Source organism: Mesoplodon mirus, assembly GCF_964341445.2.
Source record: "Mesoplodon mirus genome assembly, chromosome: 10".
In the NCBI taxonomy this organism is placed as follows: Eukaryota; Metazoa; Chordata; class Mammalia; order Artiodactyla; family Ziphiidae; genus Mesoplodon; species Mesoplodon mirus.
Genome location: NC_138986.1, coordinates 83,383,041 through 83,410,882, shown reverse-complemented (window position 1 = coordinate 83,410,882; position 27,842 = coordinate 83,383,041).

Below are 27,842 nucleotides of genomic sequence, written 5' to 3'. Positions count from 1 at the left end.
TTATCTATACTAAGACAGAGAGAAGAATCAAATTACTAAAATTAAGAATGATAAAGAGAGCATTATTACTGAAATTACAGAAAGAATAAGGATTATAAGGAAACATAATGAACAGCTGTATATCCAAAAATCTAGGTAACTATGAAGAAATGGAGACATTCCTAGAAAAACATAAACTACTGAAACTGACTCCAGAAGAAACAGAAAATCTAAATAGATTTTTAATTGAAAGGTTTGAATTATTAATTCAATGAACAAACAAAAGGTTCACACTAAAAAATATTCAGGACTAAATAGATTCACTGGGGAATACTTGAAACATGTAAAGCAGAAGTAAGAGAAATTATTAACCCTTCTAAAAATAAATGAGGGAACATTTCTCAACTCATTCTATGAGGCTAGTGTTACATTGATAACAAAACCAAAGAATCACAAGACAGTAAAACTACAGACCAATATGTCTAATTAATCTGAACACAATAACCCTCAACACAATTGTATGCAGCAGATCTAGTAACATATAACAAAGATTATACACCATGACCACGTGGGATTTATCACAGAAGTGCAAAGTTAGTTTAATTTTCTAAAATCAATTAATGCAATATGCCGTGTCAATTTAATACAGGTGAAAAATAAGACATATGATAATTTCAATAGATGCAGAGGAAAAAAGACATTTGACAGAATCCAACACCGCTTCATGATAAAAACAATCAAAAACTAAAAGAAAAAAAGAAGATACAATGGAACATCTTCCTTCAAACTAATAAGAAATTAAAAAAGAGAGAGACAAAACACAACTACCTTATTTAATGACAAAATAATGGAAATGAAAATTAAAAGCCAGATAATACTTTATACCCTCTATTATCAATAGCATGATCAAAAAGAAAGATTAATAGAAAATACTGGTATTGTTGCAGACTTGGAGAAATTGGAACCCTCGTATGCTGCTGGTGGTATATAAAATGGTGCATGCAGGTACTTTGAAAAGGGGAGTTATAGATTTCCATAAAACCTAGCAATTCCATTTCTAGTCGATACTCAAAAAATGAAAATATGTTTCTATACAAAAACTTCTACATTAAAGTTTGTAAAGTTTTATTCATAATAATCAAAAATTTGAAACAACCCAAATGATTATCAAGTGATGATAAATGGAAAATAAAATGCATTACATTCATGAAATGGAATATTACCCAGCAATAAAATGTAATGAATTACTAATACATGCCACAACAGTAACCAACCTTGAAAACTTTATGCTATGGTAAAGAAGTCAGTCACAACTGACACAAGTACAGATCAATAAATATTTGTTTTGAAAAACAATTATTTTTCAGGCCTTTTATTTATAAAAAATATCCTTTATTCTTTAATATAAATGCATTTTTTCTGACTGTGTTTCACTCTGTTTATGGTAATTTTTCTTTTATGTGCAAAATATCTTGCAATTTTTGCAGTTAAAAAAACAATAATTTTATGATTTCTTAACATTGTACTATAAATTAGTAGTAAACTAGCACCTAGCAAAGATGGCAAATGTAAATACTTCATATAGCAGTACTTCATATAAAATTCATATTAAATTAAAATTAATATATAATTCATATAATGTTAATTCCTATATATTAGTCATAATATCTAGAAATTATTGTATATAGCCTACTATAATAGCAAAAGATATACAAAATTTTAGAATTAACTTGCAAAAGATGCTCAAGTTATCTATAAAAATTTCTATTACTCTATTAACTTCAGTTATAAAAAGAAAATAATAGATGTTCTGAACACATTGAAATATAATCCATTGACTTAGATTTTAAGCCATAAAGTGGCCAAGATACCAAATCTTCCCAAGTTAACTCACACATTCAGTGCTATATCAAAGCACTGTATGCTATTTTAGGAACTAATGAAAATATTCTAAAAGCTGTATAAAAATAATATTTTATAAATAGCTAAATCATCTTTGCAAAGGAAGAGTAATGGGGTGGAATTTCATATACCCAGACTACAAACCCCATGTGGTGCCATTTAAAAAACCAACAGTGGGCCAACAGAGATCTCTGATAATAAGGATGTACGTATGTGATCCTTATATATAAGACGTTTAGCCATAATTTAATGAGAATACTCAGGGTTCTTTAGTAGAGGGTAATGGGGAAATGGCTTACTATTAGATCATAGATAAAACTGAATTTCAACCTTATACTTTATTTGGGATCAGATTCTGAATATGTTCAGAGACCTAAAGTTAAAAGGAAAAAAAAAATTATGTAACTGAAAGAAATGTAGAAAAATATCTCCATGATTTTGAAATGGAGAACTTTTAAAACTACACTATTGAAACAATGAAGTATCACCTCACACTGTTCAGAATGGCTATCATCAAAAAATCTGCAAACAATAAATGCTGGAGAGGGTGTGGAGGAAAGGGAACCCTCCTACACTGTTGGTGGGAATGTAAATTGGTACAGCCACTATGGAGAACAGTATGGAAGTTCCTTAAAAAACAAAAATAAAACTACCATATGACCCAGCAATCTCACTCCTAGGCATATATCCAGAGAAAAATATAATTCAAAAAGATGCATGCACCCCAGTGTTCATTTCAGCACTATTTACAAAAACTGGGACATGAAAGTAAACTAAATGTCCATTAACAAAGGAATGGATAAAGAAGATGTGGAACATATATACAGTGGAATATTACTCAACCATTAAAAAGAACAGAATAATGTCATTTGCAGCAATGTGGATGAACTTAGAGATTGTCATACTGAGTGAAGTGAGTCAGACACAGAAAGACAAATATCATACGCTATCACTTATATGTGGAATCTAAAAAAAAGGTACAGATGAACTTATTTACAAAACAGAAGTAGGGTCACGGATGTAGAAAACAAACTTATGGTTATGAGGGGATGGTAGGGGAGGTATAAATTAGGAGGTTGGGATTGATATATACACACTACTATATATAAATAGATAACTAATAAGAACCTGCTGTATAGCACAGAGAAATCTACTCAATACTCTGCAATGGCCTATATGGGAAAATAAATTAAAAAAAAAAAAGGAGTGCATATATGTATATGTACAACTGATTCACTTTGCTGTACACCTGAAACTAACACAACATTATAAATCAACTATTCGACAATAAAAAATTAAAAATAAAATAAAACTAAACTCACAAGGTACAACTTATACAGCCAAACAATTATAGTACTGTAATAGAAATTAAGGATTTCTTTCGAACAAATGACATTAGCAAAACAACAAAATAACAACAATAATAATAATGTTAACAGATGGTTGATCATTCATGCAAAAATATTTTTTATTGATATATACTTCATAATACTACAGCTTAAAGTGTATAATATAAATGAAGTATTTAACACAGGTTTGAGCCTGACCACATTTTTGCCCTAAAATGTTCAAAAATATTTTCTGGGAATTTGGAAAAACTTAATGGGGATAAAAAAAATCCCACCAAAGTTTTGTCCCTCAGGACTTCCAGATAGTTTTTGCTAAGTATGGGATCATAATTTCCTAAAACCAGGAAAGACTGTGAAGTGTTCATGGCTCCAATGCATGTATGAAGCTTAAAGCTTATGTGCAAGTCACCAATTCCTACTTGCTACCAGACATATAACAAAATGAAATCAATTCTTTCATACACTCATCAAACATTTATTGAGCACTCCCTAATTAGAAAACATTGTGCAAAATGTTGTGGAAATGAGATCAAATAATGCACCATCCATAGGTAAATTTATATTCTCCTCAGAACACATCTCATGGTCATTTCATTTCATTTAGAAAGCAAATATCTTTTTAAACTACTAAAATAACTATTATTTTCACTTTCTAAAGACACAAGTAGTTTGTTTTATGGCACTGAATTTTATGGCTTTCTTTCTGGAAACTTAAATTAAACCTGTTTCTCTACAGTCTATTTTAGGAGTTTCACATTGTCCATGTAAGGCTAAGTATAACCAAAACCACTATCAGTCATAAGCAAGAGTCTTATTTCAAAGTGTAAAATCTAAAAGTCCATGATAAAAGCAGATATAGCTTCAAGACCTATGTCTGTAGAGTCAGGAGGCTTGTATAAATATATATTTATGTGAATTTGCCCAGAAATATATTTTACTTGTGGTTTAAAAAATTATTTCTGAACCAAGAAGTCTTATGATTAAGTTCTAAGACTATTGTAATTTCTGCCGTGATATCAGTGCCTTTTTATTAAGATATGAATTTCTTGTTTTCTGTTTATTTTTAATTTTTGGTTTAACATGCAAACTTTGCTGCCTCCCAGGCAAAAGTCTTTGTGTTACGTTTTACTTTTGGAAAAAGAAAAATAAACTCGACTATATATAAAAGTGGCTTATTGCTTGTGTGTATGTGTGTATGTATGTATGTATGTATGTATGTATGTATGTATGTATTTTTGGTTTATATTAGTCTTGGTAGCACTAAACCAGGGGTCCCCTGGCAGGAACTGAGCTGCACAGCAGGAGGTGTGTGGCAGGAGAGTGGGCAGAGCTTCATCTGCTGCTCCCCATCGCTCCCGATTACTCATATTACTGCCTGAACCATTGCTCGCGTTACTGCCTGTACTGTTGCTCACATTACCACTTGAAGCATCCCCACAACCACCACCCCTTCCGTGGAAAAACTGTCTTCCACGAAACTGGTCCCTGGTGCCAAAAACGTTGGGGACCACTGCAGTAAACCACGTTTTCTCTAGTGGCTGGATCCTTTTGACTATTGCATTTACATGCACTGATATATTTTTTACTCTTTATTGTCCACTGGAAAATATCACCTTGCTTCCTTAAGCTTTATAGTAAAATGATATAGAGAACACTACTTAATTATTTAAGCAATTCCAAAATAAATATTATTATACTGTCCATATGCATACCAAAATTAATTATAATAAACTTAATTAAAGGAAGCATTTTTGTATAATTAAGTTTCAACTATAGCGTGGGTTGAAACTTAGCTAATGTATACACAATTCTATCTCAGGTATCTTTTTTTTCTTTCCCTTTCAGGAGTAAACCAATATGGTGTGAAGCATATACAGTCAAAGTTTAGCTATATTATAGCTTCAGGCTTTATGACTTTTCATGTTTTTTTCATATGTCAAATAATAAAAAATGTTTTTATGTATGTTAGATGATTCTGTGCTACCCGGGCCATATTTTTATTTTAGTCCATAATATCTAGATAGCTTTTTATATGTCTAATCTTTTTTTGCATTGCTTTTCAAATTATCTTGTAAAACTATTAATTTTTTGAAGCTATTTATTCAGAACTTTTAAGATGACCTTTCTCTTGAGCCTTACCCAATTTTAAGATATGTTTTATGATTACATAGTAAAACAATATTAATGGAGCATCTGCTGTATATAAGACATATGGACCATAATCTTAGGACTCAGAGTAATACATAAAGTAATATATTTAATGTCTTCTATTTCTAGAATATTTTTCTATTAAAAATCTAAATGGTGAATAAAACTATTAAACCACAGTACTTAATACTGAGACCATATTTTCAACATACACACTTTCACCTAATGTGTTTCATTGTCCTTTCATGCATATTATTCACTTCTTTCAAATTTAAATATAAATCAGCTTAATTTATTTAATAATAGTTATTCCATTAGCTCATCCATGAGGTTTTCCATTAGCTCAATTTATTTTCTCAAAGTAAAAATTCTATGAAATTATATGAATATTTTAAAATTATAAATATGTGGAGCACTGTAATCTTCTTGACAGTTTTTTACAAAACTGATATACTTGTAACTGAATATCTTTCAACTTAATAGCAATTTATTTTAGCACTGTGTATCCATGTACACATATATGAGCATATATATGCATATTATTAATAATGCTGACAAAATGCTTGACACACTAGTACATGATTAGATGAAAATGGTGAGTGCTTTAGTAAAATGGCAAAATTTATTTTATGTCAATGATCATTCAAAGAAACGATCTTGTGTTCTGGGTACATTTTGGACATTTCTAGGGTCATTCTAATATTCAGTATAATTGACTGCAACAACTGGCATTTAGCAGATGATTGGTGACCACCTGAACAAAAAAATGTGTTCCATGGTTTGTACAATTTCCAAGAGTCTCATCATACATTATGTATGTATATAAAACCTTGCAATAAATATCCGAGTCAAGATCTTAACTTCATTTTACTTACTGACACAAAATATTTCTACAAAATGTTAATAATTATTGGATTTCCAAGAATGAAACTTTTATGTTAACCAAGAAAATATTATGTTCTATTTAGGAATTTTTTTAAAATTTATTAACCACTTTGGAACATTATATCATCCCACTTTGAATTTCTAATACCAAACTACAATTCTCAGTCTCCAATTATAATTGCCTCACCCATAGTAATTCTTCCTTTGGGTGAAAACAGCTAACCACTTCAATATATCTTCTACTTCAGTCATTTCTACTAAAGATGTATCTTTTATACATAAATACATTCCATTACAAATTAGTGTCCTTTTATATCATGTTATATCAGACTTAGAGCATCATCTTGATTTTTTTACATTATTAGATGTGTAGATAGGTTATCCCTATAAATTCTATTATATGAAGTAAAAAGGGTGCCACAAAGACCAGAAATATGAGTCAGACAGAAATATATTATAAACAGAAAGTATTGCTCTAAGTTGGTTTAGACTATCAATTTGGAAAGATAGTAACTAAATACTGAAGGGTATACGAGCTGTATTTAAAGGTCAGAAATAAGAGATCCAATTTCCTCAAGCATGGGAAGATAAGCAAATTGAAGGGGACAGTTGGCTGTTGTCAACTGTAGCAAAAACTCCTATGTTGAAATAGGGAAGAATTTTGGAAGAATTACCACTCTGTGCAATTTACATATAGATATATGGGTTTACGTGAAATCACCTTCATGTATAGTATGTTATGATTAAAACCATTTTTACTGACCTTTTTTAGTTATTTTCCTTTGCTTTTATATTTTTATCAATTTTTTTTTGTTAAATAAATTTAAATTAGACTACACAAAAAAGGTGAGCTCATAATAAAAATCTAGGGAAAAGATTTATATAATTTAAAAAAAATTCTATAGGCACACCACAGAGATATGCTGAGTTCAGTTTCAGACCACTGCAATAAAGTGAATATTGCAATATAGGGAGTCACAGGAAGTTTCTGGTTTCCAAGTACATTCAAAAGTTATGTTTACACTATATTGTAAATCTAAGTGTACAACAACATTATATCTAAAAAACAACGTACACACCTCAATTTAAATACATTTTATTGCTAAAAACTGCTTACCATCATCTGAAACATTAGTGAATCTGAATCTTTTTGCTGGTGGAGAGTCTTGCCTCCATGCTGATGGCTGCTGACTGAGCAGTGTGGTTCCTGAAGACTGGGGTGTCTGCGGCAATTTCTAAAAATGAGACAACGATAAATTTTGCATCATCAATTGACTTTTCCTTTCAGGAATGATTTCTTCATAGCATGCAATGCAGTTTGATAGCATTTTACCCACAATAGAAGTTCTTTCAAAATTGGAGTCTATCCTCTTAAACCCTGACTGTGTTTTATCAACTACGTGTATATAATATTCTAAATCCTTTGATGTAATATCAACAATCTTTACAGCATCTTCAGCAGGAGTAATTTCCATATCAAGAAACCATTTTCTGTTCCCATCCATAAGAAGCAACTCTTCACCTTCTCAAGTTTTATCATGATATTGCTGCAATTCAGTCACATTTCAGGCTCCACTCCTAATTCCAGTTCTCTTGCTGTTTCTACAACATCTGTAATTCCTACCTTCACTGAAGTCTTGAACCTGTCAAAGTCATCCATGAGGGTTGGAATCAACTTCTTCCAGTCTCCTCTTAATATTTTGACCTCTTCCCATGAAGGAAGAGTTATTGTTCAACACAAGAATCCTGCCAATTATGGAGGGAAAAGCTCCAGAAGTGAATTAAAGATGAGTGTGGAGTGTATTTAAATGTGGATATAAAGTTAAACAATCCCCAAAACATAACTACATCCATTATACCAAAAAACAAACAAACTTAGAAACAGGGCACATAAGGATGAACTGTATGTGTATCAATCTTCTTATTATTTTAAGAGGAATACAGCAAATGGAGATTTGAGTGTTTAATTTGAAATTTTGAACAAAAGGAAAATAAATAATAAAACAAGATATAATGAACTAAAGTTAAATGGAAAATATATAAATATTCTAATTTTCTAATCTTTATTACAATATTTCAGTAGATAATCTCTGAAGTTGTTCAACCAAGAAAGAGAAGGCCAAGTAGATTACATACATTTAAAAGAAGATCAGAATCTGACAAATATTACAAATTATAAGATATAAATCACACCAGAAGCTAATAAAATAAAGAAACCAAATGCAATTCACAGAGTAAAACAGGAAATAAAATGATTTTATAGACAGACATTTGCACACACACACACATATACACACACACACAGTAACTGTAACATCTATTAAAATAGCTGAAATAGAGAACTAAAACAAACCTAATTCTGTATTGTTTAAAAGAGATAACAATTTGACTCCGAAAGTTTAAGAGAAACAGACTAGGAAGAAAATAATACAAATTATTATTAATTTAATTAAATTAAGACAAGGTGGAAACTATATGATGAGGACTTCATGTAATTTACCATCCCAACCCAAATAATTTTCAGAGTGAATGAACATTATTAATAATTAATCTATAAAATGTGATTGAACCAGGCACGATATAGACAGACTTATATGCCATGTGACAGTTGTTTAGAGTTTAACTAGATTTTTTTTTTTTTTTTTTTTGCAGAGTCATAGGGGGTGGCAAGTGAGAGGGCATTGAAAGGGAGTAATTGTGTTTTATAACTTTATTTCAGGTAAACATAAGCACATTTGATATAGCTGGTGACAGAGTAACCTGCCCAGTAATTAATATACTTCATCGTCCTCTATGAAGCAGACTTAGTCCTGATGACTTTACAGATAAGAAAATTATTTATAAATAAAAATTATTTATAAAGTTATATATCTAATTTATATATTTATTATAATTATATATAAAAAAGAGAAAATCATTTATAAAATAAGTTAGAGAAGAAAAATTAGAGCCTAGCCTGGTGCTTTGAATATATCAAAGCATTCACTATACTGCCTGCCATTAACAATCTCAGTGATCCTTGGCAAACTGCATTAAATGGCCAAGTTTTTACAATGACAAGAAGAAAGGTTTGAACTAACTGAATTTTGACACTCTTGCTGGCTCCAAACACCTACCATCATATACTTTTATGAGTGCATTGACTTAGGTTCAGTAGGTTAATTTTCATTAATAATAACAGAGTGATTTGGCATTGCTCTTCTCAACTCATTATCATGTTTATATGATTATTTTAACTGTCCTATGAATAGTTGGTAAGGGATATTTGGAAATCAAAACAACTGAGACCAAAAATTTTCACTATATTTTAGGTATCTTTCTCACCTTTTGCTTATATGTACGTGTGGCTTATATGTACGTATATGCAATATCCAAAGGAATAAATGTGGTATATTATATAAGTTATAATCATTAAAATGGTATCTCATAATCTACATTACTTAAGGTGATATCTAGCATATAAAGAAGACCCAAGAATATTTGTTCAATACACTTAATAAATAACTGAAGTACTCAAAAATGTGTGTATATGAAATGAAGAAAATACAAGTTAAAAACCAGTATCTTTCTAACTTCAGACAATCATTCCTCCTTTGCTGGTAGCTAATCTGCTCTCACCATTAAACCTATAGATATTTTCAATAATTTACAAGAAACACAGACTATATTTCACAATTATCTTGAAACAGATAAAACCACATTAAAAACTATTAGAAAATATTGGCTAAATTGAAATTACCATAGGAATTAATTTTGTGTGCATGTTATTAAAGCCTCATCAAGATTTTCAACATCATTGAAATCTATACTTAAAAAATTTAAAATGACTCAATGAACTGCATTCATGTACTGAAGAAATATAGATATTTAAAAATTCCAATATAGTTTTTAAAGAATTATCTGAAAAATACTTGGCATTTCCCTTCATCTATATCTTTAATGAATAATTGCACTCAGTGAAAAATTGAGTTTGAATAATCCATTATGTGTAATAGTACACACACACACACACACACATACAATATACAATAACTCTCCTCCTGCCTCATCATCCCATCATGTAAGATAGGTTAATTTCCTCTCTTAATAATTCCCAGAATATTTGTACTTAATCCAACCTCAGAGATATTGTAATAATCTACTTATCACCTTCTCCAACCCCTTCAAATTCTGAGTGTCTTTCCAGCACCTCATTTATTTATTCAATCATTACACATTGAACAAGGTTTCTTGGGTCCTTCTCTCTGTGCTAGGAACTGGCATATACTAGCATATATACTGGAGATAAAAATTCAGAGGGAATAAGACAGCTATTGTTCCTGCCTTCAGAGAATTTACACTATAGGCAACTAAAGAACTGAGATACTCAAGCATTTTCAATAAAACCTATTAGAGTTATAAATATTAGGGTAAGCAGAGGATGCCTTCCTTGAGATAAAGCCAGAAATTTGTTCACATCAGCATTAACTCATTTAGGTCAATGCCAATCACATAGACAACGCAAACATATACTTACGGAAAGAATATAGGAGTGAATGAATGAATACTATCAATAGAACCTTGTATTAATTAAAATTCTATTAGTTTTAGGCATGAGATGAAATATTTCAAACTTGTTTTGTGCTGGATCAGCCTATCAATAGTGATGACATTGTCCAGGAATGTCCGGGGCCCTTACCTGGCCTGCAGTACCTGTGGCAGCCCTCACAGACATTTCCCCAACTGGAACCCATGTGGCCACTGGACTGGCCCTTGTGGGTCTTATCATGATTGTAAGACGCACCTCAGCAGTAACCATCAGAGAACTTTGACAAACAAGTTTTATTACCATAGTTTGTGGAGGAAGGTAGATGGCACTCCTGGGACACACAGCAAGGTCATAGCTCAGGTAAAGAGACAGAAAAAACCTGGGGTTCTGCTTTTATTGGGGTCCGGGGTGTGGTGCCTAGTGGTTTCAGTGTTCATTCTATTAGTGAATTTAAAACATGAACGTGGGAATTAAAGAGCAGGAAGGGAAAAGCAGGGTCCCCACAAAAGGTTATTTATCAAGGTCAAACAGGGCTTTCTAAAATGGGAAAGTTCATGGAAGGCTTGGCTTTTTATGTACTTGTGTAACTGGCAGTGTGTTTATTTCAGATGAATGTCTTTGAAATGAATGCCTTGGTAATCAGAAGCTTAATGTCAGGCACTTATACTACTATTAAAAATTGTCATAATTTTCAGGCATTCACGCTAGAGAACTTTCCAGCACATTTTCGCAAATATCCTGACCCACACGCACCGTCATTTCACCTCAGCAGGTCACATAGCAGCTAAGTGGCAGGACCTGTATTTGAGTTTAGATCTGCTTGCTGCCAAAGTTCTTTTCAAGCATCATTCTGCATGATAACCAAAATTAGATTTTGCCAAGAATGGACACTTCCTACAAGAATAATTTAAAAGTACACCACACAACCTTCTTTAATATGTTCTCATCCTGTGGATTTAAGTAAATATGCGATAAACATTTAAACATGTTACATTATATGACTAATTGGGTTTTTTGCTTTTCAGATGCAGCTGTTTTCTTGGTCACGTGTTTAGAGTCTGTGTACTCAATGTTGATGACTGCTTAGGAAACCAGAGCACATCAGTGCAAGGCCTCTGCCTGGCCCATTTGCACACCCGCAGTTGTAGCTCTCTGCAAAGATGTGAAAGACACATCTGTGAAATAGAAACTGAAGATTGTAAATCTGCGCCTTACAAAAATGGAGCAACAGGTACACATTTATGTAGCTATTTCTTTAGCAAATGTGTCCAAGGATTTACAGGCAAGTATTTCTTGAAATCAAATTGTCTAGTGGATAAGGTGGTAAATACATTTATTTAACATATATCAAATGTGTCTAATGATCAGTATTGTAGCTTTCTTTCTCATTTGGCAAAGTAAAAATATCTTCCCTTGGAATAATAGGATTGCTTCTTTGGGCAATTACATGGCTGACTACACAGCTTTGACTCATGTAAATAAGGATGCTAAGGCCAGGCTGCACCACTAAGAATATAATGTACATGTCAAAGGTCTGAAGAGAAAATAGGCAACCATAACCTCCCAATAATAGTAGCTAAACAGCTTCAGTATCCCCTTCAACCTACTGTTTGGCTGCCTAAGCAAACTGAGTGCCAATTTTTTCCTAGTTTAAAAACAAAATTTATTGCAGTATTTTTGAGGTCAGCTTAATGCCCTCACATTAATAAGATTAAAAAAAACCCGTAAAATCACAAACATACTATATTTTTTGTAAAATCATAGAGGACAAAATTCACAGTGGCTACATAGTAAAAAGGCAGCTTTTGATACAAAAATATCAGAGATTAAGCATTCAAATTTATGTTATTTGAGATTTTATGCTTGGTCTTTCATTGAAGTGATGTTCATAATTTCAAAACTTATTTATTATAATTGCCTTATAAAAATCAGTACCATGACAATACAGGAAGAAAACATAACTGTCACTTTTAAATCACACTTAACTTTAAATAAAATAATGAAAAAAAAATGTTTCATGCAGTATGATATCCCATTTTATTAAGCAGACCCAACTCTAGAAGCTATTTTGACTTCCATCTAAAAATGAAAAAAAATATTTTTCCTATTCGATATTTAAAGTAATATGCTGAAGCTTTTGGCGGCAATTTAAAAAGATAAGTTCTAAAAATGGAAATGATGATATCATTGGAATAAACGTATGGCAATCCAGATTAGTTTTTTAAGGATGAAAATATATTTGAGTGCACAAATTCTGGTAAGCTTGCTAAAAAGTTTCTCCCATTACTTCACATTTCACATTTCAAACATGTTTTTTAGTAAAAATAAGATAGCATAAAATGTGCTAGTGCTGTTGAAATAGTTGTATCTGACTTAGAAAAAACATATACATATATTCATCTGTTTATATCACATAGGGTATCTTTGAGAATTCAGTGAAAATACAATGTTAATCAGCAATTATACATAAAATAGAATAAAGAATGAAACTTAACTCTTCTAATACCATTACTAAGAGAAAATGTAATTTGGTATTTTAATTATTTGTGTATATATGCATATATACATATGTATATGTATACACATTATCAATGAACAATCTATTATTTTATATTTCAAGACTGAATATTAGAGTTATCCATTATATGATCATTCAATATATATTATATACACATTTTTCGTATAGTTAAACCACACATTATATAGTACTTACCATTGGTATATACTAAAACTAATTCATATGACTTAATTCCCAGCTGGGAATAAAAACATTCCATACCCATCTGATTGTTTTTCCAATCTAAAACACAAAGTTGTATCTGATTTTGATTTTCATTTCGTTGAGTAATAAAATTTTTTGAGTATTTACAATTTGAAATTATATTTGGAATACTTTTTACAGGCTTTTCATCATTTTTTTTTTCTTCTGCGAAATGTGTCTTTACTTAATCACAATTCTTATAATGACAGTTTCACTTGTCTCTTTCCAGGGAGATAATAGTATTATCTGCAAATAAGGGTAGATTTTAAAAAAAATACTTAATTAGTTTTATAGTACTCGTTGGTCAAATTTCTAGGATAAAACACAATGCTAGTGGTAAAAGTGGCCATCTTCTTGTTCCTGAATTTCATGGGACTTTGTGTCACCATGCTGCATGGTGTTGGCTTAGTATTAAGTAGATAATAAATAAAGTAGAATATTTCCATTTCCAATTTAAAACATTTTAAATAGAAATAAAAGGGGAAGTAATAATATGGCACAATAGCCATTTGATAGAGTAACATTTGTTTTTATTTACTTTTATAATTTTTAAATACTTTTGTATAGACATACAATAATGGACTTTTATGTGTGTTCATATTTATTTATTTTTTAAAAATATTAATTTAAAAACCTTTGTCAGTTGCTTGTGCTTTATTTCCGAAGGACACTTCAAGATCATGATTACTCTTTTGATTTGTGCTTCATCTCATGAACCAGTCGTTTTTGTCCCATTCCCACCATCACCCCCTAAAAGTTTATGTGTGTTTCTAGAAAATTTGTTTTCAGAGTTACAGTTTTGTGCTTATTTTACACAAAGATGTGGAAAGCTCTTCTTACTCTGTACTCTGAAATATTTAAAATAAACTGGTTTGAAAAGATGAAAAAATTCCTTAGGGTTTACTAACCAATCAACAAAATAAATATTTCTGCTTATTACCCTTAGGAAGGTTAGTTATTCTCTAAACTTCTTACACTTTCCAGGCTTCATTGAGTCAATTTATTAATTTACATGACTTGAGATAATTATTAAAATAATTGGCATTTAAATAATAATTTTATCTGAATTAATGTTTATTTCTTAATTTTATTCTGATTTTTATATGTATGTGTGTTTTCTTTCTAATTAGAATAGAGTTTATGCAATTATTTTTATTTTCAAGGAAATTATTCATATATTTAACAATTCTCAAGTTTTTTCTGCCTTTTGAAATTTAATACTATATACATTTAATTATAGAATTCCTTTCTCTAGCTTTACTAAGCTTTCCAGTGTCTGGCTCTTTGCTTTCTTTACTTTTTATTTCTTTGTTAACCTTTAGGTAATTTACAAATTATCAAATTTTCTTTATTTGTTGATGCAAAATTGGAGGTTAGAGATTTTATTTGAGATATTGTTTGCTTGTACTCTAAAACTTTGATATGCAATTTTTTTGCAGTGTTTTCTAAGTAGACTGTTATTTCAGGTTTGATTTCCAATTTCATCCAACAGTCAATATGGCATTTTAAGTTATGTTTCTGAGTTACGTAGCGATTTTGTTTATTCTTTGGTTATAGGTTTCCAGTCACTGAATCATTAACACAGAACAGGGTCATCGATAATTGCTATTTGGTAGATTATTTTTTCTTTTATTTTGAAAGTATATAGAGAAGTGAAATCATCTTTCTACAATTTTCCCAACTGTAGGGGATTACAAGTAGCTACTGGGGGTCTGAAGGGAAAGGGGCTAAGAAAAATCCCTACAGTCAAGAAGAAACAGTGTTGTAGTTTGTTAGTAGTCCATGTATTCAGGACAAGAGTAAGGAGTGTTGGATTCATATGACTTATCTGCTATCATTGGCTTAGCATATCACAGTTCTTAAAAGAATAATACTTGGACATTTGGACATAATATTTATTGTCTGTGAATATTCTTTAAAACTTATTTTTCTGTGATTTAGGTTTGGGATAAGACTAATCCTAGGAGTTTTTCAGAAAAGGATTTTTAGATGCCATTTCAGATGTAACAAGTCTAAATATTTGGAAGTAGTATTCAATAACAAAAATATTTCAGTTTGTAATTCGGACTCCTGTGTGACTTTGATGGAATGATTCTACTATATTTCTTCATAGATGTAAACTTACACGTAAATATAAATGGGTTTACGTACTTTGTCATTCCATTTCCCCATATTAATTGTTATTTACACACACCTTCACTACTCTTTACATGCTTACCTTATGGGTTATAAATTTTTAATTACCTTACCATATTTTAATAAAAGTCAGTACTTGTACCACATTCCAGACCATACAAAGACCTTAAACATTTGAACCACATCTAACCCTCTCTAGATATGTACATATTTTGTTTATGTTGTTCTGCATATATTTAAAACTATTCAAGACATTATTATTATAATTTTATACACTCAATACTTATCTATACTTATCCACATTGTTCCATTTTATTTCTTTTATTTCTTTCTTATATCTCCAAGCTTCCAACAGATTTATTTTTACCAAATGTATGATAATCACTATTTAGCATATCATTTTCAGCTTTTCTGCTGGGATGAATTCTCCATTTTCTATTTCTCTGGATGTATTTTTAGTTCCCTTTTATGTTTAAAAGATGTTTTATGGTAAGGGATCAGCAAATGAGTTAAATGAAGGAAGGAACTGTGACTACAAGTTAAATATCTTTATAGTAATGTGTTTAGAGATGTATGTTTCTGTATGTCTATATTGTATATATATATATATATATATATATATATATATATATATATATATATACAAACACATATATGCATATGTATGTATCTATCATCTATAAGTCTATTTATCTATCTATCCTTCCTAAAATATTGTTAGCCCTATATCTTTGACTCCTGTTTATCAGTTCCTATGTTCCTATTTTTTTATTTTATAAAGCATATCGTGTCACAGAGAATTTAGCAAAAGTCTCAGACAGCTGAGATATCAAATGATTCACACAATTTATGCCACAACTTGAGCCATTCACTCCAGGGCTGTACTTACAGAATTCCATCATATTTTAAGTTTGAGGCTTCTGTATACTGATTATGTTCTAAAAAGCAGAAAATGGGGATGGGGTCAAAATATTTAACAAATCAAAAACTTCAAATATTTTAAGATAATTATTCTCCCATAACAATTTATTCTCATTTAGCAATTAATACATATTTAGTCCTATTGATAATAGGGGAATAATAGTGGGGATAATAGTTCTGCTTACATTGATCCTTGGACTTTCTCTTCCTGAAGCCTGATCTAAGTAAATAAGAGCAATAGAAACATATTTGAGAGGTAATAATAAAGAAAATGCTATGGAAAAAAGACAGATGTTCTTCACTCTGGAAGATTCTTAACTGTCCTTTGCAGATTTATATTGAAACTTCTTCCAAAAAAGACCAAAAGAAAGCATAATTAAACAGAAAATATGTGACTTTTAAAATGACAAAGGAATTGCAGCCTCAGTGAAGGTAGCCTGTGTTATTATGACTGGAGGGCAGCTCTTTAGCTCCAGAATTTTCTTTCAATTTCTGATTTCATTTTAAATTGTGATTTTCCCTAACCCATTAAAGTGCAAAATCTATACAAAACAATATTTGCATAATTATAAAATAATTTACTAAATGTTGCATTTCAGGAAGAAAAAGGTTATGTTCAGGAATTTAATTAGTGATCTGGCAACACAAGATATTCAACATTGGTTCTAATTGTATGCACAACTGGGATTTCCTCCAAAAGAACTCGATTCCTAAAGGTCAAACATTTATATCAAAGTGTTTTAAAATAACCATCTTGTAATAAGGAGGATGAACAGCTTTTCATCAGAAACAATGAAAATTAATTTCCCAAGAGAAATGACCCAATATATTCATCTTACACATGAGATATTTGTATTGATATATATACCATTTATGTTGACTTCATTTGTATACTGTGGAGTATTTGAAAGAAAATGGCATAAAAATATATGCATGAATATCACCCACTCTGGGCCTAAGTAGCTGAATGAAAAATAGTTTTTGGTCCTGTTTCAACCAAAGACAGTAATCTATATAAAGCACCTTACTTATTTTTCAATTTTTCCATTATATAGGTTGGCATTCTATTTCCCTTTTGTCTACTTGCCCACATTACTGTTATGAGATAGTGAAGGGATCTTGAGCTTCCTGAGAGAAATCCAGCACATTAACAGGATGTGGTAATATTACTAGAATATAAGACTTTTAACTCTTCCAGGCTTTATTTAATTTCATTACCTTTCATTTTCCCAGTGAAGTTAAAAACCAGCAATAAACCAGTTAACAAAGCAGCAGCCATCCAAACAAACAAAAATAACACAGAACTACAGACCCTATTTAAATATCAAAAAGCCCAAGATCTCAAAGAATTTAAAACTATTTCCCAATTTCAATATGAAACTACCCAACATAAATAGGTAACATGTTACTGATAATTTATTTTGGTATTTTTCTTTTCTCTTCATTCAGAGCACTTTTAGTTCTTTCAAAGAAAGAATTATTACTACCTGTTAGGTAAGATTATTTTTGGTTTTCATTTCAATGAATCTTAAGTACATTGATAACATAGTTTTATTAATATTGAAGGAAATCCAAAAAAGAGGGTATATATGTACATGTATAGCTGATTCATTTTGCTGTTCAGTAGAAACTAACACAACACTTTAAAGCAATTATACTCCAAAAAATTTAATTTGAAAATATATGTATATTTCCATGGGTTTCTGAGTCCTAATTTTTAATTTAAAATAAATAGAACCTTTTTTTTTTAATTCAGTGAAAACACTGTCTTGGGGAGTAGTCAATAATTTTGCCTGTGAGATTAGAGAACATATTATCTGAGCTGAGCCTCGAAGGATGAATGGGGTGAAACCGAGATTTAAAAGGCCCTGTGAAAGGCAAGGTACCCATAAATAAGAAAAAAGTGACAGCAAGAAGTCTATAATTGGCAGAGATTGAGATAATCCACAGGTCCTCCTTGTTAATATGAAAGTTTGATACATGACTAAAGTACAATAATTTCCATTATTTAGCAACTGAGCAAACAGCAAATAAATGAGAGTAAATGAGAACAGAGGTTGAGATAAACATGTATTTTATTTTATACAGATTTAGGTATCAAAATGACATTATTCCAGTTAGAAAAATGATATTTTCTGTGTTTATAATACTTTGATATTTTCTAACTTGATATTTTCTGTGTTTATAATATCAACAGGCATAGTTTTAGTTCCAGGAAGTTGAGTGTGAGATGTTTTGTTTCCAGTGTCAATAACTGTCATAACTCAGGTTCTGTGCTTTTATAACCTTCCCACACTTCTCCTTATCTTCAGGTCTTTGCTTCTGTGATTACCTCCTATCCTTTGTCATGACTATTTTGTATTAATCTTTTAGTATAAGCTTCCTCAAATAAATTTTAGACGAGTAGGGGAAATCAGAGGATATAAATTATACATAAATAGCATAAATATTAGATGTTTTCCTACCCTAAGAAGAATATTTAAACACATAATATTCACGATCTTTTCCAAATCTGAGAATAATCCATTCTTTTTATTATGCAATCTAATCCAAAACTGTGATTTACCTAGAAAAAGTTATCTATTTGATAATTTGGTAGGTAACAGACTCAAACATGTTAAGGAATCAATGTCAGTTACCTATTTTCAATCTATTTCACACATATATTTGCAAAGATTCTTTCATGATTATTTCTAACACCAGTAGGCACTTTCATAGGTATTTGATTTGAAAAGTATAATTTATTAACTATCCCTTAAACTTACATGTTATAGACAAGACTTTCAGTTTATGAAATATGCAAAATATCATTCCTGAATGTAAGATCTTATTGTATTAGCCAATATCCTGTGTATAATAAGGCATAACAATGTATTCTGTGTGTGTGTGTGTGTGTGTGTGTATGTGTGTGTGTGATAGGGAGTGCTTTTTCTATTAGGTTAATTTCAATGTCATGGTCTTCTTTTGAAGGGTCAAGGATTTGACAGAGAAACAATTCATTCCTTCTTTCATGAAGAGTTTGGATAACACAATTATAAATACTCCATAATTTGTAGAAAGTGTCTTTTTGTTTTATTGTTTTGATCTTAGGTTTTGGGTATTTAGATTCTCAAATACTTATCCTGGATCAGAATTCAGCTGGATACATGATAGGTACCAAAGGGGATTGTTAGAAAAGTATCCTGTGCTGTATCCAGATAAATTATGACTTATTCTGTCTGGGATGAAGCCTCATTGGTAAACACGACTTTGATGGCTGCATACTTCTCCTATAGATATTGTACTATGGTTATGGCTAATCAATTATTTTGCCAAGTTTGGGCAAGGATGCTCTCATAGCATCCTTTCATTTTTATCTGATTAGCCATTTTCCCCACCTACAATTATTATCTTTCTTTGGAAAATTATTATAATGTAGAAAATTTAGAAATAATAATATAAGATTAAATATTTATGATAAATATTTATTTAATAATAATTAAAAATTTGAGCTTTTATAGTCTCACATAAAGCACAAATAGGCCATGCTTCCAAATCTGCACTTCAAGATCATAAGTGCTCCCAAAAATCCAAGCTTGGGGTAATGTCTGCTGAGGCATGTGCAGAAAATTTCCGGAAGAAGCAAAACTTGTTGAAAAAAAATAGGGCTTAATTCCACATTGTTACATGTATGATCTATGTATCTGTGATTATATCAAGATAAATAGATATAAAATTATAAAATGTAATGTCAAAACTTTGTATTTTAAGCTAATATCATACGAAGCTTAAATAAGAAATAATTTACTGGGTAATTTTTCACATGTTCACTTCTTTCTTTGAATGCATGCTACTACTAACTACTACTAACTAACTATTAATGTAGATTTAAATAGTTTATGCAATCTATTAGTATAAATAAATTTATTTTATTCTTATTTTATTTCTGTAGATTTAAAATGTGAATGAAGCAAGCTACTTAATTTTTCAGTCCTTTATGAATAATAAGAGTGTAAAATGCAATGCAATCTGTATTGCTTTGAATATTAAGGGAGTGATATATTGTTGCTTATAAATAATAATAAGGTAATAAATATATTATTTCAGAAATAAAAGAAATTTATATGCTAATGTAGTATTTTTTTAATCCCAAAGTCTTTTGTTTTAGAATGCTAATGTGAGAATATTATGAATTCTCTTTACATTATCAATAATGGGCAAAATTATGGCAAAGAGTCTATTGGATAGCTTCTCAGTGCTAACAGAATGATATCTTCAAATACAATGAAAGACATATTATGTATGAGTGAAGGAAAAATAAACACTTTAATGACATAAATAAAGGAAATCTATAAAGGTTATAAAAATACTGATAATAATTGGAATAAACTATAACTTATAAACTAATTATAGATGATATTTCTAAAACTTAGGTCACTTTAAGTATCTGCTATTTTTCATTGATTTCACCAATAAAAGTGAAACATTCTTCAAAATAAAATAACCAAAAGCTCTCATCAAATTTACAATTTTCAAATGTTTAAGAAGACAATGAAGTACTTATATGTTGAGGTCCATTTATTTTCTAAACTTTGGGGTTTATTTACTTTTAAGAGAATGTCTATGCATACCAAGGGTCTGGCTAGTATAAAAAAAAATTATTCTTTACTTGTTTAAAAGTAATTTTGCATTCAAATATAGCTGTGGATTTGGAGACATGAGGTAACTTCAGTGTTTGATAGGAGAAGCATTTATTAATTAACACTCATTCATATATTTGCCTTATGAAGGAGTTCTGTTTTTTATCAGATATTTTCATGCATATGAGCAACACTCTCCATATTTGATTTCTGAAACCTTACAATGTTTAAAAGTTGTTTTCTCACCCATTACAAAACAAAATTATCTACTTTGCATGTGTTTTCATTATTTACCATTCCTTTTCGTTTTATAATATACCCTAGAGTTATAAAATGGATTTAGAATAATATAATATTTATGAAGGAGGAAATGGATTCATAAGTATGCCATGATTATGGACAGTTACTCAGTAGGTACAACCACCTAATTATCCTCTTTATATGGGAGTCTCTTTAAAATTTTAAAGGTATTATTTAAATTTAAAAATAGCCTGCATGTTCTGATAGGCTATGTTAAGGATAGGAAGGTAAATCATTGAAAGACGAAAATAAGGAATTGGTCTAACCATATTTGTTCAAAAAAGATTCCTTCGTCTACAAGTACAAGGAATGCATTAATGAGTGGCAAGATTGGAAGTTGAGAAACAAGTCAGGGACTATTCTAATAGTTCAGGCGAGATAGCAAATATCTTGAATTAATGTGGTAGAAGTGCACACATTAAAGAGATAGTTAAGGGGTCATGTCAATAAGACTGATGATTGAGGAGACAGTGGTGCTAATTAGTATGGTTAAATATGGATCAGTTCCATAATTTCCTATTTGGTCTCCATATTCGTAGACTTGCCCCATTCTAATGCCCTCTTCAGTGAGTAGACAGATTGATGTTTTAATGAAAATGATGTTGAAAGCATGTTAATATATTCCTTTAAAACAATCCCCTCTGTTCTAATAAAATAAACTTAAAAACCTAAAAATATATAGCTACATTTACTTTAATGAATCTAAATAGTGCCTCTCCAACATGCATTGTATATCCTTAAATAGATTTGGAGTTTGACATTTTATCTAACTGAAAAAGTAACACATAGACATTTGTATGCAGTATAGAACTATCTATAGAATTCAAAACCACTCTTGCCTTTCCCAAATGGTAATTACATCTTGTGCATTTGAGCTCTCACTAACAAGTAACGACATGTCATTTTCTAAGTGAATGAGCTAATGCATTTCTGGTTTGAGATAGATCACTGAATGTTATGTATGACTCCACTTTTAATTGGAGAATACATTATATTCAATAGTGCATTCATTATTCAATAATTCAGTATTTTTTTTCCTAATCATTACATTTGATTATTAAGTATGTGCTTGACATTGTCTGATATGTAATGTATTGGCAAAAAATAATTATGAAAAAGTTGATGATAATCAATAATACTAGAATTATTCAGTTGCAAGTAATACAAATTCCCCTGGATAATTTAAGAACAGGTAAGTTATGGGAAAGATATAATAAGCTATCAGAACTTACAGAAAGTCTTGGGAAAAACTCCTGAACATTACTTAGAACTGAGCCAGGTGCAGAGATCCAGGTACTGGACACAAGATGGGTTTCAGGAAAGGGGCAGTCTACCCTTTCTTTGCACCTGATCAGAATCACACTCTTGGGAGGAAACCTCTGACAGAAGAGCTTAATCTACTGGCCATGGGAGAACATGTCTCTGATGTGGTCTCAACAGATCATGTTCTATTGGAAGAGATAATTCCTCAAAATAATGTTGTTCAGAAGGGGCTATGGAGTGCTTCATAGCCAGGAAACAGTAAACATTTTGTATACTGCTAAAACAACTCTATTACATTAGTATGTCAGATTAACTATTTAACAGAGCTAAAGAAATAAAAGCATTAAAATTTTGCAAATGGAAAAATTTTGACATTACACTTATTGGAGAAAGAATGTGGTATACACAGATTAGAATAAAAAAATCTTAGACTCAAATCATGCCTTTAAAACTTATAACAGTTTGATTTGGGGCGAATAACTTAACCTTCTCTCCATATTTCTTTACAGATAAATATTTTAGATAAATAATATGTGTTTTATCTATTTCATTATCATATGAGTATTAAATATAACAGCCTGCAAGAAAAACCTTTTGTTAACACCATGGAAACCATAACTGAGTTGATATCACTTTAAAGTTAACATGTCAGACTTTTATTATACATAAAATATAATTTTAGAGTATTCTGGATATTTGCTAACTTAGCATTCAGTTACAGAGGAATGGTGAACACAGGCACACACATGGATAAGGTCTCTCTTATTCTGTTATTTTTGTGCTCAGCTAGTAAATATTTTGATTACATGTAAAAATTATATCTATATTTATCTATAGCTTTTCAAAACTTTAAAAATAACAAATATATATGTCTTATCAAAATACAGAAACTGAAAATAACCATTAGCTGAACTTCATTTTTTTTGATTCCACAATATAGCAAAAGGCAATGTACAATATAATCTAACAGAATCTGAATGATATAGATAAGATTTTCTGTTCTTAAAATGAACTTAATGCATTTTGAATTGTAGTTCTACATTTTTTTAAGGCTCAGTGAAGTGCAAAGGTCTCCAAGTAAAGTAACTCCCAAGAATGATTATAGTACTCAGTAACTCGAAGACCTAGATTAAGTAAAACCTCTCAGATATTAGATAAGAGAAGTAAATAGAAATATAATATTTGGAAAGACGAATAGAGTAAAAGAATAAATAACTCGACTTGATGGAGTAAAGGTAGTGACCATTGTCTAATGGTCCTTATAGGAAAATATTTTGATAGAAGTCCTGCTTCGACTTTTTCGTTCCTTACTTTTTGCCCTTGGGTCCTTTTGGGCATTTTTTATTTATTGTTCTAAAAGTATACTTAGAGCATATATTACATTAAGGAAAGCATAGTGAGTATTGTGTGGCATAATGCTCTTAAGGATGTATTGTGCACTTTAGAAAAACTATAATAAATCAAACAGGCAAAATATGAAAATAAATAATCAACAGATTAATATATTACCACTGTCATGAGAGACAGTGATACTATATTAATGGAGCTTAAACAGAGACAATTTTTAATGAGAGAGAGGAATGAAAGCATTATGAAGGAAGTGGCATTTTGGTGAGATCTTGAAATGTCGATAAGCCTTAGAAACAATGAAATAAGAAGGAAGAGATGGATCAGAGAGATGAAAGAACAATCACACAGGTCTCTGTGTGGTAAAGTAGAGCAAATATTCAGGGATCTACAGGTAGATCTTTGGAACTGATTAATCAGTAGAAATCTGCCATCCACCACCTTAACTATATCTATGATCAACAGTCACAGTGAGATGATGTGATCAGCCCGTCACTCTCTACATGAAGCAGAGCTGGAGTGCCGCCCACATATCCCAGTTCTAAACCACCATTATATTTTCTGCACTTTTGATCAAATTTTAAAGCACTTGAAGATTAGTGGGAGAGCATTCCCACTAATAGTAGCAAAAATGGAAATGTATGTTGAGTTGAGCCTTAATTCCTTGCAAAATTTGGTAATTTTTACTGACCTGTCATAGGGAGTCCAGGAGATTTTGGATAATTGACAATTTTGACTTTGCACGTGTTTGGAGTTGGCTTTGTTTTGTTTTCATTAAAATGATTTTTTTCGTTTTTCCTTAGTACTATTTGATGTTTTAATTCCTACATGGCCACTTTACTATCTAAATTTACATTCAAGTAGAAAAACACATCAACCGTTTTTGAATAATTTATTGAATCTCTCTGTCTCAGGATAAGATTTTTTATGCTGTGGTACACAAAGACAAAATCTTGGAAGATTAACACCACAGATATTTAGTTCTCATTGTAAATCAGTGGGAAGCTCTCAGGCAGCTTTCTCCTACTTAATGGCTTGATATTCCCAGCTGCTGCACTGTATTACACCTCCGTTTGTTATTGGTGAGGAAGAAGAAGACAGGAACCAGGCAGTGACTCTTAAATTCTTCTATCCTGAAATGAAGCACAACAGTTCTCCTCACATTTTGTTGACCAAAGAAAATCTCAAGTGACGTCATCTTACTTCAAGGGGACATATGCATTAAAGGAAAGAAACAAGTAAGGTAGTAATAATGTCTACCACCTATGAGTTATTGTTTTTAATTTTTATTTATGGACACAATTAAATTATTCTAATTCCCCTATATTGTCTTACATAGGTGTGTGGTATCAGTTATCAGGTACCTAGAACATCATAAAAGTTAACTATTTCTATCTTCCTCCCCAGTTTGCATTTCTTACATGCAGAATTTTCCTACTTCTATCAAGTTCTGTTTTTTTTTTTTTAAGATTTCTTTACAGGAGATTTTCAAAATTATGTCATTTCATAAATGATTTACCAATTTTAGTTAATTTCAAATGGTGAAAAAAAAGCAGATAAAGTGTTTCTTAACTTTTGGCCTTAAGTATATGTTGGATTCACGTTTTGAGAAACTCCGTATACATTTTATTATATATCCTATGTGGTCACGCTTATATTAACACTCATTTATCATATTCTGCCAAAAACGTCTTTGTAAGTACCAGTAGATCCAGACCATTGCTTTAATAATACCCGGTAGGAGTTTTACTAGTTTTTGACCTATGTAAGTGAGACATTTTTCACAATCCTCAAAATTACTTATTGGTCAGAATACATATCTCCCTCCCTGCCACCAATATCTGGGTCATATATTACACCAATATTTACAGGGAAACATTTTTTCTCTTTTGAGATTAAAATAAAACTAACATACACATTAGACAATGTAAATATCCACTGTGCTAGAAATCAAAATTCCACATGAAACACGTTTCCACAAAAAGCAATGCAAATTTTTAGAAGAGGTTCACCTACATCCCAGACAAACTTAAAATGGGGAAAATTGTGGACTAAATGACTTTGAAAGTGCAACTTTTTCCTCCAATGCATCAGTCCTTCTTCCTTGCTTTCAGTCCATTTTAAATTATTTTTTCCACCATTAAATTACAACCATGTTTTTTTTTTTCTATAACAGACTTCAAAATGATGTCCATATAAATGACAGCACTCATCTTTAACTTGAAGGTAATTTTTCCAAAGTAATTCAAGTGATATACTCGCTCACTAATGTGTGAACATTATGGGCATGGTTTACTTAAAAATGTGTAAATTAGTATGTTTTCCTTTTCAAAAGTGAAGTTGAAATAAAACCATATTAATATATTTACTAAAATGTTACTTCATGCTGTAAAAATGTGTAACTTCTCTTTTTGTACCATTTCAAATGACCAGGGTCTTTGATTTCAGAAGGAAAACAATACTATAATAAACAAACAAGTTATTCTGCATGACAGTAAATATCTCTTATATGAACAGCTCTACATAACTTCCAATTATTTTCAGCAGTAATAAATTGGTAGGGTCTTTAAAATAATAAAATTCGGTACTACATTCTACCTTTTACACAGTCTTGTTTTCAAGGATATTGCAGATTTGACAATTCTTTCTGTAACTTGAAAATCTAACACTATAGTTCCACTTCTATCAATTTGTCATTGCACCAAAGTTTAAAAAAGATTTCTCTATCAGATACTCAAAAGGTAAGCATTTTGATACTTATAATTAACATTCCATCCCGTTCAACCAGCAAGCAGCCTTGCTACATAACCAGATGCCAGATGTCATTAGAACTTTTCCACTCGATCCTGCATAAACTGAATTCTTTTCTTCTTCTTATACCTTAACTTGGGCTTCTTTACTTTATTAAAAAAGAGATGGAGGTGGAATATTTGTGTTCTGATTAAAGGTGTTTAATCACACCTGTTTTATCCCCCCCCTGAAAAACTCATCTTTAAATCAACAGGCAGACTAGGGTGTGTGTGTGTGTGTGTGTGTGTGTGTGTGTTATAGAGGATTGAATAGGAGGAGCAATGCTTAACTGCCCAAATAATTTGAAAAATGTTCTAAGAGATCAAAGTAAATCTGTCTATCAAAAGAAATGCTACCTTTGTAAATGTTTTAAAGGCTTCTTTTCAGCAACACTTCTTAGAACTTGTGACATTCTCATGTGACTTTATAGATATAAGGAAACTTTAAGCTTCCTACTTTAAGATTTTTTTTAAAGCCTCTTAATCTTTTCAGTAAGATTAAGTTTTACTGAGAATGGATTCTGAGAGAGTAGCATTTATTTTGTGGTGCAGGGGATACCTGGAGAATCAGAAAAAAAAATAGGATGTTAGAAATTTCAATGATAACTAACAAATAAAAGGGTTTCTACTTACATTTTTATACCCACGTATACCTACTTGTTTGAAGTACCATTATATTAACCAGAATTCTCTATTGCTTATACGTTCATGAATCTACTTCACAAACATAATTGTGGCCCAAAACGATTTCTCTTCTGAAGACTCTTCTACATTGTAGCAAATTAATATACAGTTTTTAGAATAATTTTAATGATGGGAGTCATTTACAGAAAATAATAAATTACACACAGTAATGTACTCTTATATGATACATCAGAACATTGCATTTTAAAAACACTTCAAATGCATAAAAAA